Here is an 18,041-nt window from a genome sequence, read left to right as displayed (position 1 = left end):
CAGTTTACCTCCTAAGGTGGAGTGGAGTTCCAATAATGTCATATCTGTGAAACATTAAATGCAACATTTGTGCATAACAGGTGCTACTTAGGATTCCATAAGCACTTAATGAATTTTATGCTAGACGTCTACTAAAAATTGGTGGGCTAGAATTAAGAAGTGAGCTCCCTCATGAAGAATGATAGCAGTGTTCTTTAAGGAGCTGTTTCCAGATCAGTAACTGGGGTAAGCTAGGAGAAGCCAGGCTTCCACCAGAAGGACCTGGATTTGCATTGCAGTCCCCTCTTTCAAAGACTGTATCATCTTGGGCTCTTAAATTCTATGACCCTGATGCTCCTCCTGTAAAGTGGCGATAATAATTCTCATCTCTTTCACTTATTTTGGAATAGAGTGAACTCATTAACATAAGAGTGCCTAGTAGCGTTTGTATCCTCAGCATTCCACAAATTGTGATTATTGTGATGGAAAAAGAACAAAAGACACAGGGGAGAGCTAGCCAAAGGTTTCATTTCTGGGGAATCATTGCTATTGTGATTTCTACTATCTGAGGCTCGATTGAGCTAAAAGTGCACAGTAAGTCATCAGAGCACAAAGCTGTTCTGTTCTGTTGTGCCAAGAAATTACCTCCCGCACCACCCACTCAGACGGTCAAGCCAGCAGTCCCCACGATTCAAAGCCTTCTATGTGAGCTTCAAGCAACTAGCTTTCAAAGCAGATTCCCATTAAAAAAGAAGAAAGAAAAGAAAAAACATTGGATGGTCAATTAACAACATAAGATCCCAAATCAAGAGAGAAATCTCAATGTAAAATAGTGTGAAATCTTTTTTTTTCAAGAAGTGAAGTCTAGCAACTTTCAAGTTGCAGCCAATAAAGGATGCTGACATCTTGAGATCAAAATACCATGTTATACGGTTGATTCCCTAGACCCAACCTCACTTCTCTGTGCTGAGGATGTGCTAGCGGAGGAGGAAGAGGAGGAATGAGATGGGTTCCTGGGAAGCTTTGCCTCTTCATTTGGTTTGGACGCTGAGCCCATCAATGCCTTGTACAAAGTATCCTCAAGCACCTGTTGGGACAGACGGCCCTGCATGGCACAGCCTGCCTGCCAAGCCTCTAGGAGCCCAGGCGTGCTGGCCAGCACTTGATCAGTTTCAGGGAAGACAAAGGCCCTGATGTCTATGCCTCTGATGAGCTCTTGAAAATAGAGTCTGATGGCAATAGCGTCCTTGGTGGGGATGTGGGGGGACACGCTGCCCTCCATGAGTCTCTCCATCTCTGCCTTCAGCCTTTTGTGCTCATGGAGAAACTGCACAGCGTTAGCGTGATGCTGCAGGAGCATCTTCATCTGCTGGTAAAGCTGTCGGGGGGCTTCAAGCTCCCAGGCAACCAGCTGCAACTTCTCCAACTTGGAGGAGTGCTCGGTCTCCAGCTGCCTTTTCAAGGTGGCAACCCGACGTTTGATGCCACCGAGCAGGCTGTCACCGATGGCGTCGATCATGGCCAGTGTGTCAGCAGCACTGGTGGCGAGTTCCCTGATGAGTTTCTCTGTGGCCTGTGGAGGAAGCATGAACATTTCTTAGGAAAGCCCTCCAGGGGGCAGGCCTGAGCACCCAGTTCCTGGCACTGCCTCCTGTCCTGCACTGAACCAGGAACTCTTGAGGGGTGTTGGTCACTGCTGGCTACTCGCCCAGTACCCAGTTTTCAACTCTTTTCCTTCCAAAGAACTCTGATTCTCCCAGCCAACAGTGTGTGGGCAGCTAAAAATACTTACATTCATTTCCTGTTTCCCTTGCAGTTAGGGGTGACCAGCCGAGCAACAGAAGCAGAAGTCTGAGTTGTTGGGTGCGGCTTCTGGGAAAGCTGCCTAAACGTGGGCAGATGCCTTTGGGACAAGCCTTGATCCTCCCCCCGCCCTGCAGGGACCCGGCGTCAATGCCCACATGGAGCAGCATCCTCGTGACCTGGTGCTGACCAGAGCACACACGGCACAGCTGAGACAAGAGGGCGGAGCACCATGGGGCCACCAGGCCGGCATCCTTGACTCCCCACCTGTGGGCATTTCACTAAGGTAAAAAACCAAAAATCCCTAACTTAAAAAAAATAAAAAGCCACTGCTCATGAGCTTCTATCACAATGAAACGAGGGGTCATGGGCAGAGGGCTAAGAAGGGAGGCAGCTCTGGATCTGGAGTGGTCTGGGAAGACATCCTGGAGCAACTGACCTCTGAGGAGAGGACTGAACAGTGGTCACGCAGTGGTCATATCTGAGGGCTATTCCTCCAGGCAGGAGGGCGAGGAGGACAAAGCTTGAGATGGAACAAGGAGTCTGAAGAGCCCTCCAGAGGCTGGTGAGTCTGAGACGGAGCCCGGTTCAGAGTGGGAGCAAGGAGGGCAGAGAAGCGGGTGGGGGACTGCTGATGGATTTATTCATAGTGGGAGCCATTGGAGTGTCTAGGCCAATGGTGATGAGAGTGGGCAGGAGAAGTGGGAGGGGTGGGCAAATCGGGGAAGTGTCATGGCAGTTGTGGGTGCGGGACTGGGGCTCAGGACGGACATCTGGGTTGGAGATAAAACTTTGGCATCATCAGCGATAGGGGATTTTTAAAGCTAAGGAACTAGTGACCGGAGAGATTATTTATGGAGAGAGTGTAGCTAGAAGGCTGAGCTGAAATATGGGGCACCCCCAAGTTTATAGATCTGACAGAGGTGGAGGAACACTGAGCAGAAGTGGCCGGGTAAGCGGCTGAAGTTGGGACAGCCAGGAAAGGCTGGGGTCTTGGAGGTCGAGTGGACATTTTCACTCACTCCAATCCAGAAACTGTTACTGGCTGTGGAAATGAGTGTTTTCTGAGATGCTGGCTCATGCAAGAGAGAAAGAAGTGAATAAAGAGCAGGCCAATGATTTCATTTGTATCCTCCATCCACTTGGGTCTTTTAACAATTTGGCTATTTCTTTGTTATTTCTTTTGAGCTTCTAGTATTAATTTGGTTGTTCTTTAGCGTCCAAGAAAATTTACAGTTCTGTACTAGACAGGAAATTTTAAAATGCTACAAATTGTGGGATTGTTTTATATCTGTAAGATGGTACATTTTCTGATAGAGAAATGTAAAATGATGTATTTTCTGGTGGTGTAGGCTTTGTTTAGAAAACAGAGCCACAAATAACCAAATGAATGAATGAATGAATGAATAAAAAGATAAATAGATAGATAGATAGATAGATAGATAGATAGATAAATAAATAAATAGATTTCAACACCATATTTTTCTAGGGACAGCAAATCCCACAAAGTCACAAAAGAACAAGCTTGATTATTTCCCCCAATCCTGAATCTCACTTAAAATACACTTGAATTCTCCAAGCCAGGGAGGGGTGGTTTTCTTGAGCGAACGTGGGAGTGAGATCAGGAGGGTGCCCTATGGCAGAGTCTCCCCACTCCGTGTCTACCATGGGGACATCTCTCAAAACTTTGTGTTTGTTCTTCACCACCAGTGAACTTCAGCATAGCATGATCCTATTCCTTTAGCAGAGCCTAGGTACTAATGATTGACAAATCTGCTGGTCAAACCAAAGCATTTGTGAGCAGCTGGGGCATAAATTCTTTGCTTAGAGCCTCTGTCCTGCTCACAGTTGGATACCCAGTGTCTAGCACCCAAAAGTCACCCAACAGATACAAAAGCCAGAATGAACGAATGAGAAAATCATTTCTCTAGTGATAACATCATATGCTTACTAGCGTTCAATAAACCCAATTTTTCAAAATATCCTCTAAGTTCTTAAAACAGCTTTTTTGAGCATAACTGACATGGGAAAAATATACAATTTGATAACTTTTGAAACGTATTGGATGTTTTGAAGCCATCACCACAATTAAGACAGTGAAATTATTCATCACCCTCAAAAATTTCCTTGTGTCTCTTTGTAACTTCCTCCCTCCCCCATCCTTGACCTCCCCTACCCAAGCAATCACTGACCTTTTTTCTATAAATATATGTTAGCTTGCATTTTCTAGAATTTTATATAAATGGAATCATTCTCTCTCTTTTTTTGATCTGGCTTCTTTCACACAGCAATTTTCAGATTCATTCATGGGTTACTGTATATATCAATTTGTTCATCCATTCATCTGGACATTTGGCTTGCTCCCAGTTTTTGTCTATTACAAATGTAGCTGTTATGAACATTTGTGTACAAGTCTTTGTATGCATATATTTTCTTTTCTCTTGGGTCTTGAAATCTAGGAGTGGAATGACTGAACTATTTATTTAACTTATAAAAAAAATTACCAAACTGTGTCCAAACTGTATCATTCTACATTCTCAACAACAGTGTACGAGAGTTCCAGTTCCTCCACATCCTCACCAACACTCAGTATGATCTATCATGTCTAATAGCTGTGTATCTCATTGTGGTTTTCATTTGCATTTCCCTGATGACTAGTGATGCTGAGAATCTTTTCATGTGCTGTTTGCCATCTGTACAGCTCATTTGGTGGAGAGTCTGTGCAAATATTTGCCTATTTTTATTGAGTTGTTTGATTTCTTATTGTTGAGTTTTGGGAGTGCTTTATATAGTCTTTATTTTTTATCAGATATGTCTTTACAAAGTTTTTTTTTCTCCTACATATTCTTCTACAAATTGTATGGTTTTAGGTGTTTTATGTAGGTCTTCAACCTATGAGGGGTTAATTTTTGCACACAGTGTGAAGGATAGATGTGGTTTTGTCTCTTTTTTCTTTTCTGTTTTCTTTTCTTTTCTTTTTTTCCCCTTCCTTCCTTCTTTCCTTCCTTCCTTCTTTCCTTTCTTCCTTTCCTACTCCCTCCCTCCTTTCCTATCATTCTTTCTTCCCTTTGTTGTTGTTGCGTATGGATTTTCAATTGTTCCATCACCATTTGTTGAAGAGGCTATTCTTTCTCCACTGCATTGCCTTTGCAGCTTTGTCAAAACTCAGGTGTCTATGTGTGTACAGATCTGTTTCTGGACTCTTTATTCTGTTCCATTGTTTTATTTATCTGTCTTTACGCCAATACTGTGCTCTTTTGATTACCAAAGCTTTAGAATAATTCTTGAATTAAGGTAGTGTTAACTCTGCACCTTTGTTTTCAAACTGTTTTGGTTATTCTGTAGCCCTTGCCTTTCCACATGTGCTTTAGAATCACCTAGTCAATTAAAAAAAAAAGCCTGCTGGAATGTTAATTGTAATTGCATTAAATCTATAGAAATATTGGGGGACAACTGATATCTCAAAAACGTTGAGTCTTTCTATGCATGAACAGTATATATTTCTCCATTTATTTAGATTCTCGGTTTCTCTCAACAATATTTAATAGATTTCAAGGTACAGATTTTACACACCTTTTGTAAGGCTTATATATCCATAAAACATTTTTTATCTTTGATGCTATTGTAAGTGATATTTAAATGTTCTTATTTTAATTGGTTTGTTGCTAATATTTAGAAATACAATCGATTTTTTTGTATATTGATCTTATATCCTTCAACGTTGCTAAACTCACTTATTCTGGTAGCTTATAAAATCCATCAGAATTTTTGTAGAGACAGTGATATCATATATGAATAAAGACAGTTTTGCTTCTTCCTGTCCTATCTGAATGCTTTTTAAATTTTTTTCTTACCTAATTGCGCTGGTTAGAACCTCTAGTACAGTGTTAAATAGCAGTGACGAGAATGACGTTTGTGTCTTATTCTTGATTTTGGATGGGAAACATTCAGTGTTTCAAGATTAACCATGATGCTAATTGTAGGTTTTCATAGATGCCTTTTATTATTTTCTGTTTGGTGATATAATGGAAAATATATGGTCTTTGTCCCTGGTTCCTGTTACAGAGCTCCTAAAATTCTCCAAATTTCCTGAGTGATAGAAAGAGCTTTTGTTATTCATAATAAACTCTTTTAAAACGTATCTGAGATTATGCTAATTAGGTGACTCTTGGTGGGTTCCCCAGATATCTTCAGGATGAGGCTTGATTGCCAGAAAGAGCAAACCATGACTGAAGAGTTGGAGCATTCATCACCACCCTCAACCCTGAGGAAGAGGAGAGGGTCTGGAGACTGAGTTCAATCACCAATGGCCAATGATTGGATCAGTCATGCCCTACACAATGGAACGTCCATAAAACCCCTTTAAAAAGGGTGCAAGGAGCTTCCAGGTTGGTGAACACGCTGATGTGCTGGGGGGGATAGGGCACCCAGAGAGGTCATGGACGCTACCCTTCTCGCCACCCCTCGGCCCTTACCTTGCCATATGCACCTTTTCCATTTGGCTGTTCCTGAGTTGTATCCTTATAATAAAAAGGTGGAAATGGTAAAGTGTGAATCATTCTCATGAATTCTCAAACCTGAGGAGAGGGTTGCAAGAACCCCCAAGTTTATAACCAGTCAGTCAGAAGTGCAGGTGGGAACCTCACACTTGTGACTGGTTCTTTGAAGTTGGGCAGTCTTAGGGAACAGCCCTTAATCTGTGGGCTCTGCACTAATTAGAGTGTTAGTGTCAGAACTGAATTGAGTTTTTAGGCACCCACTTTGTGTCTTAATCTGAGATATTACTAGGTTGCTGAGTTTTGTCAAATTGATGTTAAATTTTTTCAAAAATTATTTCTATGTCTATTGAGATCATATGATTTTTCATTTTTCTTATGTTGTTATAGTGAATTACATTAATTGCATTTTGAATGTTAAACCAATTCTATATTCCAGGGAGATCCCTTTTGGTTATGATGTATTAATCTTCTTGTATATTTTTGGATTTGATTTGCAAAATTTTTAAACAAATTCTTTCATCAATGTTCATAAGGAATATTGGTTGTAATTTTCTTTACCTGGTTTTGCCCTCAGGGTAATCCTGGTCCTATAGAATGAGTTGGGATATATCCCCATGTCTTTAATTTTCTAGAAGTTTGTGTATATTTGGCATCACTTCTTCCTGAAATGTTTGGTGGAATTAATCAATGAAAGGAGTTTTTACTGTGAGAAAGTTCTAAACTATAAATTTAACTTTTTAAATAGATAAATGGTTATTCTTATAACGTTTCTTCTGGGAGAATTTGATGGTTTGTATCCTCCACAGAATTTAATCTAGGTTTTCAAATTTATTGGCATATAGTTATTCACAACAGTCCCTTATTAACCTGTTGGAGCCAATCCTCAGAAATAGAATGACTGGTGATGACACCACAAAAATCAAGAGGGGATGAAAAGGGCTATTACTCACATAATGAGGCTTTCTAGAGGAGAGCAGGGCAGCTTCCAACCAAGTCTAAACTCCTGCAGGTGCCAAAGAAGGGAGCACCTAGACTTGCTTACCAGTTTTTCCAGATGTGAAACAGAAGGGGAAGAGGGAAAAGTGAGGCTTGAAAGCTGTGAGCAGTCAAACATCAAATAAGGAGTCAGACTATTATACTGTCTTTTAAATATCTGCAGAATTTGTAGTGATGTCACCTCTCTCATTCCTGGTTTTGGAATATTCTATAAATGTCAGTCAGGTCTGCGTAATAAGGTTGTTCAAGTCTGCTACATATTTGCTGAATTCCTGCTTACTTGTTCCATCAATTACTGAGAGAATGGTATTGAGAATTATGGATTTGTCAGTTTCTCCTGGTAGTTTTAACAGTTTTTGCTTTATATATTTTGAAGCGTCCTTGTTAGGTGCATAAGCATTTCCGATTGTTATTATTCTCTTGATTAATTGATCCCTTTATCAAAATGAAATGACCTTCTTTACCCTTGGTAATATTACTCAGCCTGAAACCTGCATTGCGTGATGTTAACAGAGCCACTCTAGCTCCTTTTGATTCATGCCAGCATCACATATCTCTTTCCTTTCTTTTACTTTTAGCCTGTTTGTGTCTTTATACTTATAGTGCATTTATCACAAGCAGCATATAGCTGGGTCTTGATTTTTTTTCATTCTGACAAAATCCTTTTTAATTGGAGTATTTAGACTATTTTCATTAATGTGATTATTGATAAGGGCTAGATTTGAGTTTCATCTGTTGCTGTTTGTTTCAATTTCTCCATTTTTTGTTTCCTTCCTCCTTTTTTTCTTCTTTCATTAAGATTGTATATCTTTTATAATCCCATTTTATCTCTGTTGCTGGTTTATTAGCTATAACTCTTTATTATTCTACTGGTTACTTGAGGGCTTACATCACATGCCTTTAACTTATCACAGTCTACCTTCAAGTGATGTTACACCACTTCACATATAGTACAAAACCCTCAGACTAGTGCATTTCGATTTTGCATTTCCCAGGTATCATGCTATCATCGTTAGGTATTTTGCTTTTATATGTTGTAAAACCTCACAATTGATTGTTATTTTTTTAAACAGTGAGTTATCTTTTGAAAGATTTAAGTAATATGAAAACAATCCTATATAGTTACATTTCTCAGTGTTACTCTCTTGTGCAGATTCGGATCTTCCTTCTGCCTGAAGAACTTCCTGGAACATTTCTTATTGTGTGGTTCTGCTGGTGATGAGTTCTTTCAGCTTTTGTATGTCTGAAAAAGTTCTGATTTTGCCTTCATTTAAATTCTAGGTTGACTTTTTTAAAATTCACATTTAAAAATTTTCTCCACGGTCTTCCTGCTTGGATTGTTTCCAACAAGAAATCAGGTGTCATCCTTATTTTTGCTCTTCTGTACATGATACGTCTTTTTCTCCCCCTCTGTTTGCTTTTAATAGTTTCTCTTTATCATTGGTTTCAGCAGTTTGACTATGGTGTGCTTTGGTATAGTTTTAGCCATATTTATTGTGTTTGATGTTTGGCAGATTTCTTGGATGTGGGCTTATAATTTTCATCAAGTTTGGAAAATTTTTACGCCATCATTTAAAAAATAATTTTCCTACCCCTCGCTTACTCTGTCACTTTCTTCAAGGACTCCAATCACCCACATATTGGGACACTTGAAGCTGTTCCACAGCTAATGCTGTTTTAAAAAAAAAAATTCTTGTTCCTCTCTGGGCTCTACTTTGAGTAGTTTATATTGTTATGTCTTCAAGTTCACAAAGATTTTCTTCTCAGTGTCTAACCTGCTGTTAATTCTGCCCAATGTATTTTTCATGACACTGTACTTTTTAGCTCTAGAAATTCGATCTGAATCTTTTTTTAAGTAGCTTCCATGTCCCTGACTTTTTGAAACATGGAAAACAATTGTAATAATTTTAAATATCTTTGCTAATTCTAACATCTGCCTCAGTTCTGGTTTGATTTTGATTCATTTATGGTTGTTTTCGTAATGGGCCATGTTTTCCTGCTTCTTTGCCTGCCTGGTAATCTTCAATTGCCAGACATTGTGGATTTCACCTTGTTCGGTGTTGGGTATTTTTGTATTCCTATGAATCTTAAATTTGGGGGCACAGTTAAGTTATCTGGAAAGAGTGACCCTTTAGTGCTTGCTTTCATTACTAGGTGGGTCTGGAGCAGCGCTCAGTCAGAGGCTAAGACTTCCTGAGAACTCATCCCAATGTCCCATGATTTACGAGTTTTTTCCAGTCTCATCGGTGGGCACGAGCATTGCTCTAATCCTGTTTGAGATCCAGGCACTGTTCCCTCAGTCCTTTCCCACCGTTCTTTTCCTGGCCTTAGGTAGTTTCTTCACAGACACGTGCTGACCAGTTCTCTGTTGAGTACTCCCAGGACACCCTCTGCAGATCTCTGGGCGCTCTCACTGTGCAGTGCCCTGTTCTCTGGACTCTGTCTTGCGCACTTGAAATGGCTTGATCTCCCCAGACTCTCAGCTCCATCTCCTGCACTGGGGGTATCTGCCAGACTTTGCTTGGGTTCCCTCTTTCTGCTCCAGGCAGTAAGCTGGCACAATTGCAGGCCTCACCTTGTTTATATCCCTTCTCTCAGGGGTTAGTGTCTTTTATTGTCTGATGTCTTCCAGTGTCTTGGAAGCTGGTTTTCATGAATTTTAGTTTTGTTTGGTTTTATTTTTTTCCAAAAAGGAGGATAAATTCAGGCATGGTTACTTTGTCTTGGCCAGGTGAGGAAATAATACATCCAATATTAACAAATATTATTTGGTATTGAGAAGAAGATCTATTAAAGTCAGCTGTGGTAGATAGAGATTTTCTGCCCAGATCCCCCTTTGCAGAGAGAACTTGCTGGCTGCCATGGTATGACCAGCCTCCAGCTGTCAGATCCTTTGGGGTTGCAGTGCCCCTCCCAGAGCAGCCCACTTTTGGTGGCTGAGCAAGAGGACCTATGATAGCCTGGCCATTTCAGCTCAACGTGGGGTACTCTGATGGCAAAGCTGGCTCCAGATTCCTCACTGTATCAGGTGCTGCTCGTCAGGCCTGCCGTGTAGCTTGCCTTCCCTTCTGTTTCATCTACTTCTTCCTCCTTCCTTTTACAGATGTCAGACTTGGATATCTTGTACCACGAACTCTGTCTCAGCTTCCAGAGGACCTAGCCGGAGATACCAACTCTTATGTGGCTACTGTGGCCCAGAGATCAGTCCCCAGAAGCCTCTGCCCTGGCCGTTCATAGATGTCCCTTCTCTACAAGAGCAGAATGCTCACCGCTAGAATTTATTTCTAAAAGACCGTCTAGTCTTCAGCATGTGTGTGTGTGTGTGTTTGACTTAGAAAATTTTATTCTCTTGACAGATGTATCCAGAGGTAAATTCCTAAAACCTATATTTGCAGATAGGGGGATATTTGCAAGGGGAAAAAGTCATGAGATAAGGAAAATAGGCCACAGAAGCTAGGATACTTCTCACTTAATCATCTCATAAGAGGGTAAAATGGCCATTAAATTACCATTTTGGAACCCCTTAAAGCGATGGCGAAATCACCATCTCTCAAGCTGCACATTTCAAAACTCAACACATTTCAGGACACACTTAAGGAGAGTTAGTCTCTAGAGAATTCCTTCTTCATGTTTAAACACTGCCTCTGTCAGTCTAGTGCCCTCAAGAGAAACCCAACTGTCTGGACTGAAACCACACATTTCCCTGTTTCCCTGGAGAAAGGACACCAGTCGTGGGAGCCATACCTGCATGGCCTGTTCTGTGCTCTCCCATTTCTGCAGCACCAGCTGGATGTCCTCAGCAAAGCTCACTTCTTCTCTGCGTAGGCATCAGAAATCTTGGCTACCGGATGTGACTCATGGTCCCCAAAGAGCTTGCATATTCCGCATATTGGTTCTTCATCACTTAGGCACATCTGATTGACAAAAGAAAAGTCAATAACACTTATTTCCCTTCCTGTTCCAGTCCTTGACACCCAGGACTGGTCATATCTCAGGCTGGTAACATTCTAAGTGTATTTTTTTTATTGAGGTATAGTCAGTTTACAATATTGTGTCAATTTCTGGTGTACAGCACAGTGTCATACATGGATATATATATATATTCATTTTCATATTCTTTACACTGTAAACTACTATAAGATATTGAATATGGTTCCCTGTGCTATACAGCATGAACTTGTTTATCTATTTTATATATACCAATCAGTGTCTGCAAATCTTGAACTCCCAGTTTATCCCTTCCCACCCCTCTCCCCACTGGCAAACACAAGTCTGTAGTCTATGTCTGTGAGTCTGTTTCTGTTTTATATATAAGTTCATTTGTCTTTTATTTTATAGATTCCACATATGAGTGGTATCATATGGTATTTGTCTTTCTCTTTCTGGCTTACTTCACTTAGAATGACATTCTCTAGGAGCATCCATGTTGCTGCAAATGGCGTTATTTTATTCTTTTTTTATGGCTGAGTGGTATTCCATCATATAAATATACCACAACTTCTTTATCCAGTCCTCTGTTGATGGACATTTAGGTTGTTTCCATGTCTTGGCTATTGTAAATAGTGCTGCTATGAACATTGGGGTGCAGGTGTCTTTTTGAACTAAGGTTCCCTCTGGATATATGCCCAGGAGTGGGATTGCTGAATCATATGGTAAGCCTATTTTTAGTCTTTTGAGGAATCCCCATGCTGTTTTCCACAATGGCTGTACCAAGCTGCATTCCCAGCAACCGTCTAAATGTATTCTTAAGCAGGTATCAAAAGTCAGTTGCAGAGGAGGCCCTGGTGTGTGGAGGACAAAAACAATGGTCGTACCAGGATGCTTGAACAGTAATTTAGCAAGCACATACTATGCTTGATATTTCATGGAGTCCTCACCTCAACCCTTTGATTTGGATAGTATTGTGCCCATTTTACAGGTGAGAAAGCTGAGAAGTCTCCAAGCTGTGACTTGCCAAAGAACACACTGCCTGGAAGAGGTAGCACTGAGATTAGAAGACAAGGGGTTTTCTGACTCCAAGAGCAAAGCCTTTTCCACTTGGCCAAGCCAGTGCTTCACAGGGCGCTTGTGAGGATTAAATACCGTGATGCATGTAATATGCTTGGTGTGGTATCTGACACTCAGCAGACATCACACATAGGGTAGCCATTGATAATATCATAAGGATCTTGACAAAGCTGACCCCACCCACTACCGGCTCAAGTTAAGTTGGGCCTATTTTAGTTGCAAGGGATCGAGGACTCTCATTGCCCTGCTGGCCCCTCCTCTCCTCAGCTTGGCTAAGGGGAGCCTTGGAATGAAAACTCATTCTTGGAATCTTGGAAGGGGAGATAACTGCTGAGGATGAGAAAGAACCGTGGAGAACTAGTGATAAAAGCAACCTATTTTTAAATGCAGAGTCCAGCAGGAATGCCAAGTCACATCCTATTGTCTTGAGTCCTCTTAGTGGCCTGAGCTAGCCTGCCCCAAGCATGCCACTTATGTCCTTACAGGAGGTGGGGTGGCTGGAAGGAACAGAGCAGAGGCAGGTGGAGCTCAGAGCAGCCCATGAGACTGGCTGAGGGTGGAGAATCACAGAGAAACCCTGCCCTATGGGGACAGACCCTTGATACTCTGCACTGAAAAGCCGGGACCCCTGGAGAGAGAAGACCCTCTGTTGGAGCCACGTCCGTGTTTTAAGAGTTGGCTGCAGGGCTTCAAGCCAGAGCCAACTTATGAAGACTTAGGAATACTTTTGATCTTCTCCAAGAAAACCACCAGCTTAGTTCATCCCTGACAGCTGACAAAGCCACCTACACCTGGCGGTTGGTGCCGCCTAATCTGTGAAACATGGGAAGTTCTGCTTCATCCTGCCGCCTCCAGGGTTGTTGGGGGAATCAGATGGACTCAAGGGCGTGAAAGGGCTTTGTCAGCAGAGAAGAATGAAAGATGAAATGGTGTTACATCTGATTCATCTCTGACTTACATCTGATGTGGAGATCTTCCTAAAGTCAATGCCAAAGGGGAAGATACGTGCATCAAATTACCCTTGAAGATCCCTTGGCTGGGGAATATGAAATTAGAGTGGAACATACGTGGTTTCATATAAGTCGCACTGTAGACATGTGTGTATAAATGTACAATGTATCCAGCATTGAACAGAGTACAATAAAGAGTTCATATGATGTATGAAAACTCATTAAAAAAGATTAAACAGCATTAGTCATACTCAGCTCTTCAAACAGGCACGTTTAACCAACAGGAGGAATGGCACGCTCACTGGTCCTGTCTTAGCCCACCCTCTCTCTCTGGGATGATCAAGGCTCACTAAATTCTCATAAATCTGAATCTAATGCAACTTCACTGTACCTACTTGAGCCCCTCTCTCTGTGGTCTTTTAGATTCTTCCGTGGGCTGCATGGCTGAATACCACACACACTCCCCTCCCTGGACTCCATCACTGAATGAGGAATGAAGTCAACCTTGGTGTGTGCATTTATTTGGAAAGTAATCCTCTACTATGGACCTGAGCAGATATCCGATTTCAACCTTAAAGTTGCTGAGTAATTTGGCACATTGGGTAGCTAAGCGAGAATAAAGTCAAACTCAAAGCGTAATTGAATACCAGATTCACGTTTTCTCCATGCTTTTCACACGTCTGACCAAACTGGTTTTGCTCCTTGGTGTGAAGCACCTCAAGTTCTTCCTTAAACTTCTCCAGTATGTTTTCAGCCAGGATGTTCCTCTGCAACCCACGTGTTCCCCTTCCCTTCAAATAAATGACCTAAAACACAGAGCTGGCATGAGCTTGTGGCAGATTCCTGCGGTCAGCTGTGACATCGTCGCGGGGAAGGATGAGACACCCCTCTTCCCGCACATAAACACCGCTGAGCGGGAGGAGAGAGCAGGTGACTCAGTGCTGACCAGACTCAGAAGGAAATGACTATGAAGTCTCTCATCCCTGCAAAATAACCCCCGCTCCCGAGCCCTCTTGCCTGGGCTAGTGTGTGCATGTAATTTCCATCCGCAAAGACAGTTGCCAAACACTCCATCAGATGAAATGGGAGCCTGCCTTCTTTTGCCCCCTGAGTCTTGGTAAGCACCTGCTCTGTCTCCTGGGGAAGCCCAACCCAGTGGGAAGACAGAGGCTCACAGAGGACAGTGTGGATGGATTCTCAGGGGAGCACAGAGAAGGAAGGACTGTTTCCTTGGGGTGATGGAGGAGATCAGGACCGGAGTCTCAAGAAGAAGCCTGAACGAAGCTTTTGAAGACCAAAATGTATTAACCAGACATCTTTTATTTACTATGTTCCAGTGTCCTGGTGTATGGGTCCTGGAGAAATGGCCCCTCCCAGGGCTAGTCAATTCCTAGAGACAGTAAAAGATTCTCCTGGGATCATGCCTTTCGCATGCAAACCAGCAAACTCAGGGTCCACACCCCAACCACTTCCTTTATATTTGCTGTTCCCTATGCCCCTGCCCTGATCACTCAGGGCTGGGCACTAGACATCTAGGGACCGCCCTTGTGTCCCAGAAACTGCAGAAAGTATTCCAACTGGCCAGTCCTGAGATTCTCCCCCTACCTCACCTGTTTCTTTCTGCAGAAACACAGCAAAGGTTCTTGTCTAATTTTCCCCATCTCCCTCTCTTTCCTGACGGGCTCTGATTCTTCCCCATGTGGCCCCACCTCTTAGGTTCTGTGCATTACAAACTGTCTTTCAATGGCAATCATCTCCCGATCTGTTGGCCTCGGGTATATACCTGAATAATAATCAAACCTACACTTTGAAACACAAAGCCAGATGCCACGCTCAGTTACCATCCCAGTCCACCCATCTGGCAACAACCTTAAACCCCATTTGTTTAACAAACTTTTATTAAGCACCTATCATGCTGGGAGTGCGAGAGTGAACAGGACAGACCCACCTGGCCCTGCCCTCCAGGGGTTATCTGCTAGAAAGGGAAACAGATGCCAAAAACCAACGTGCTAGCTCGTCCTCTGATCTCCAGCCAGACAAGTTATCAGACCCTTCTCAGACCCAGCTGCCTTTTCTGCAAAATTAACCCGTGGTGAAAGAAGTCAGAACAGTGTCCTGTGTGTGTGTTGGGGCGGGGGTGGGGGTGTCACTGGGAAGCACATGGGGTGAAGGAAGTGTTCTAGATCTTGCTTTGGGTGGGGCTTAGATGGAAATACACATACATAATTTATTGGGATAAATTATGTGCCCTTCACACATCTTACTGTGTGTATTTTATGCCTTGAGGGGAAAACTAGCTCTGTGAACTTGAACATTGTAACTTGAATTTCAAACCTTGGTTTCCTTGTCTGTAAAATGGAAATACCAACCCCTTCTCTCTGTGACCACTGAGACCGCTGCTGGGGGAGCTACTGTCGCTAAGCTTAAAGTAAATTTTGTTACTTCTTTGAAAAAAAAGTGCCTACTTAAGCTTTCAGGGAGATTCCATAAAGGGTCAGTAGGCTTAGATTTAGAGATTATCTTGCCCGTAATCTGGATGTAGAAAATGTTAGCGTATTTTTTTCGACTGCCCCTCTCTCTGGACTGAGAAGTGGGGCTGCTCAGCTCTCCCCGGCCAGCACGCCATTTCCACAGGGGTTACACCCCACTCAGAATTTCTCTGGTCTCTGTGGGATGAGAAAAAGATTCGGTTTAAGAGGGGTTGGAGCTGCGTTTGGACCTCAGCCTAGCCCTCACTGCAAAATGCCAGTGGTGTGTTCCGTTTCCCCGGAATTCAGGGGCTTGCATGGTCCATGGGAAATGAATTGTCCAGATCCCCAGAACCTGGGATCTGCAACAGAATTGTGGACAGCAAAATTGAAGAGCATTGAAATGTCCCAGAGGGGCCAGTCCTCTTCTAGCCTCCTCTCTCCGCTCCCTGCCTCTGCCCCCAGTTCATCAGTCACAAGCTTTTCTCCACCTCCCTGTTCGCAGGCGCGGCTGGGGAAGCGCCCCATCCCTGCGGGCTGTGTCCCATCAGGGTCAGGCGCACTCAGCTACCCCTGCTCAGCGCCACGCCCCCCTCTAGGACCGATCGCACCTGCACAGCACTCCCCACCCCGACATCCAAGCTCGACAAAGGCCTCCAGCACGCTTCCTGGGCCCTGTGCACTTCGCCCAGAGAGTGAAGGGTCTCGGGTCTGGCAGGAGGAGAGCCGGAGAGCAGCCTCAGGTACAGAGTGGGTGGTCGGAGATGCTGTCTCTCATTGCTGAGACCAGGAAGCCAAGGTTTAAGAGCATCTCTTAAAAATCACAGCCTAGAGATTAAAAGAAATGCCGAAGCCCCTGGCGGTCGGCGGGGAGCTGTGAGCTACACGCTTGGCCACCAGAGGACGTGAATGCCAGCAATGTCCACAGCTGATTGTAAAGAGACGAGCACATTATCTTGAGGTATGGTGGCAACCACAGAGAGAACTATCTAGAAAAATTTCGAAGAGGGTGCCTCCCAGGAGCGGGACTGGGGTGAGAGGACATGGAGCGGAGAGCATGGCTTTTCACTCTGAACTCTTTTCTAGGGTTTGCCCTTTTAACCTCGTGTGTGTTACTTTGAAATGATTTTTAAATAAATGCACAAATAAGTGAAAATTCCAGGTTGAAAAGTGAAAGCGTGCATAAATCTAAGCAGCTGGTGCTTTTGAACTGCTGTCGCCCTGCCCACCACACCCTGCACACACACACACACACACACCCACCCACCCACCCACCCACCCACATCCAGTCAGTTACCCTTGGAGTGTCGGCACCTGTCTCTCCAATTGGCCCCCACTCTGTTCCTTCTGACTCAGGTCCCTACATTACTTCCCTCTTCCAGCAATTTTCCATTCATTTTACATTTTCTTCCTTCGTCCCTTCCACAAATACCCAAAGAACCTAGAGAAACACTGATCACTGTTCCTACGTCCCAGTGGGGGAGAGAGACTACAACAGCCATTGTACACAAAGCCTCCATGAGAGGATGTGATGCAGATGATGGTGTGATTTCAAAGCCGATGCTCTATGACCCTTTCCAGGTTAAACATTGCTTCTGGCTCTCATCGCTTACAGGATGTGCAAAGCCTCTGGCATGGCAGTTAAGACCTCCTTCGATGTGTCCTAATCTGCCCTCCTGGTGGGCACCCTAGGTGCCCTGGCCTCCCCTCCAGCCCCACACTGAAGCCTTCTTGTCTGCTAACCAGCTCCAAGCATTTGCTGCCGGCCCCTTTCTTGGCCCTTGGCACCTGCTACCCTCTCTCCCCAAGCGCCCTCTCCATTCACGTCTGCCCTGCTCTGTAGACTCCCCCAGCTGTCACCTCCTCTGAAGCCTTTCCTGCCTCCACTGTGGGACCTTTCCCTGTACTCAGGGCCACTGGCTCCTGCAAGGACGCCCCTCATCTCTGCATCCCTGGGGTCCTGGCACCGTGACGAGGCCACTGACAGGTGCTGATAAATGCCCTCCGCACCCCAGCACCCGCCGAATACGTGAAGGCTGGCGTACTTTCTCTCTTGGCGGTGCCGTGAGAGCCTTCTCTCTGCCATTAAGCCACCACGCGTGTCCCCCTGCAGCTCCTCCCCTGGGCCTCCCCGTGCCTTCTAAGCCTGCTCCCAACCACCGCACCATAGCCCTTCAGCGATGTGAGTTCCGGCCGGCCAGGCTTCATCTTGCAGGCCAGGCAGCCCCAGTTCTTTCCTGGAAAACCTTCCCCGAAGTGCTGACCGGGAAGGACTCGGCTAGGCCAGCAGCAGAAGGGCCCCAAACCTCTCTTACCTTCCTGCACACCGGGCAGCAGAA

The 18,041-nt window shown here is 44.0% G+C and overlaps 1 long non-coding RNA gene across 2 annotated transcripts; it reads left to right on the top strand.

Annotated features, from left to right (window-relative positions):
- Window positions 1–1,194: 1,194 nt before the first annotated feature.
- LOC140695960 (uncharacterized) lies at window positions 1,195–16,716 on the top strand. 2 transcript variants are annotated; one of them, XR_012071820.1, is made up of 5 exons: window positions 1,795–1,842; window positions 1,920–2,068; window positions 5,967–6,170; window positions 10,381–10,645; window positions 13,658–16,716. It is a non-coding gene; the product is annotated as an uncharacterized lncRNA (long non-coding RNA). The 2 variants fall into 2 exon arrangements; XR_012071819.1 differs by having other exon boundaries at window positions 1,195–2,068.
- The last annotated feature ends 1,325 nt before the right edge of the window (window positions 16,717–18,041 follow it).

Source organism: Vicugna pacos, chromosome 4 (genome assembly GCF_048564905.1).
Source record: "Vicugna pacos chromosome 4, VicPac4, whole genome shotgun sequence".
NCBI lineage: Eukaryota > Metazoa > Chordata > Mammalia > Artiodactyla > Camelidae > Vicugna > Vicugna pacos.
This window is presented reverse-complemented; position numbering and strand designations above follow the sequence as displayed.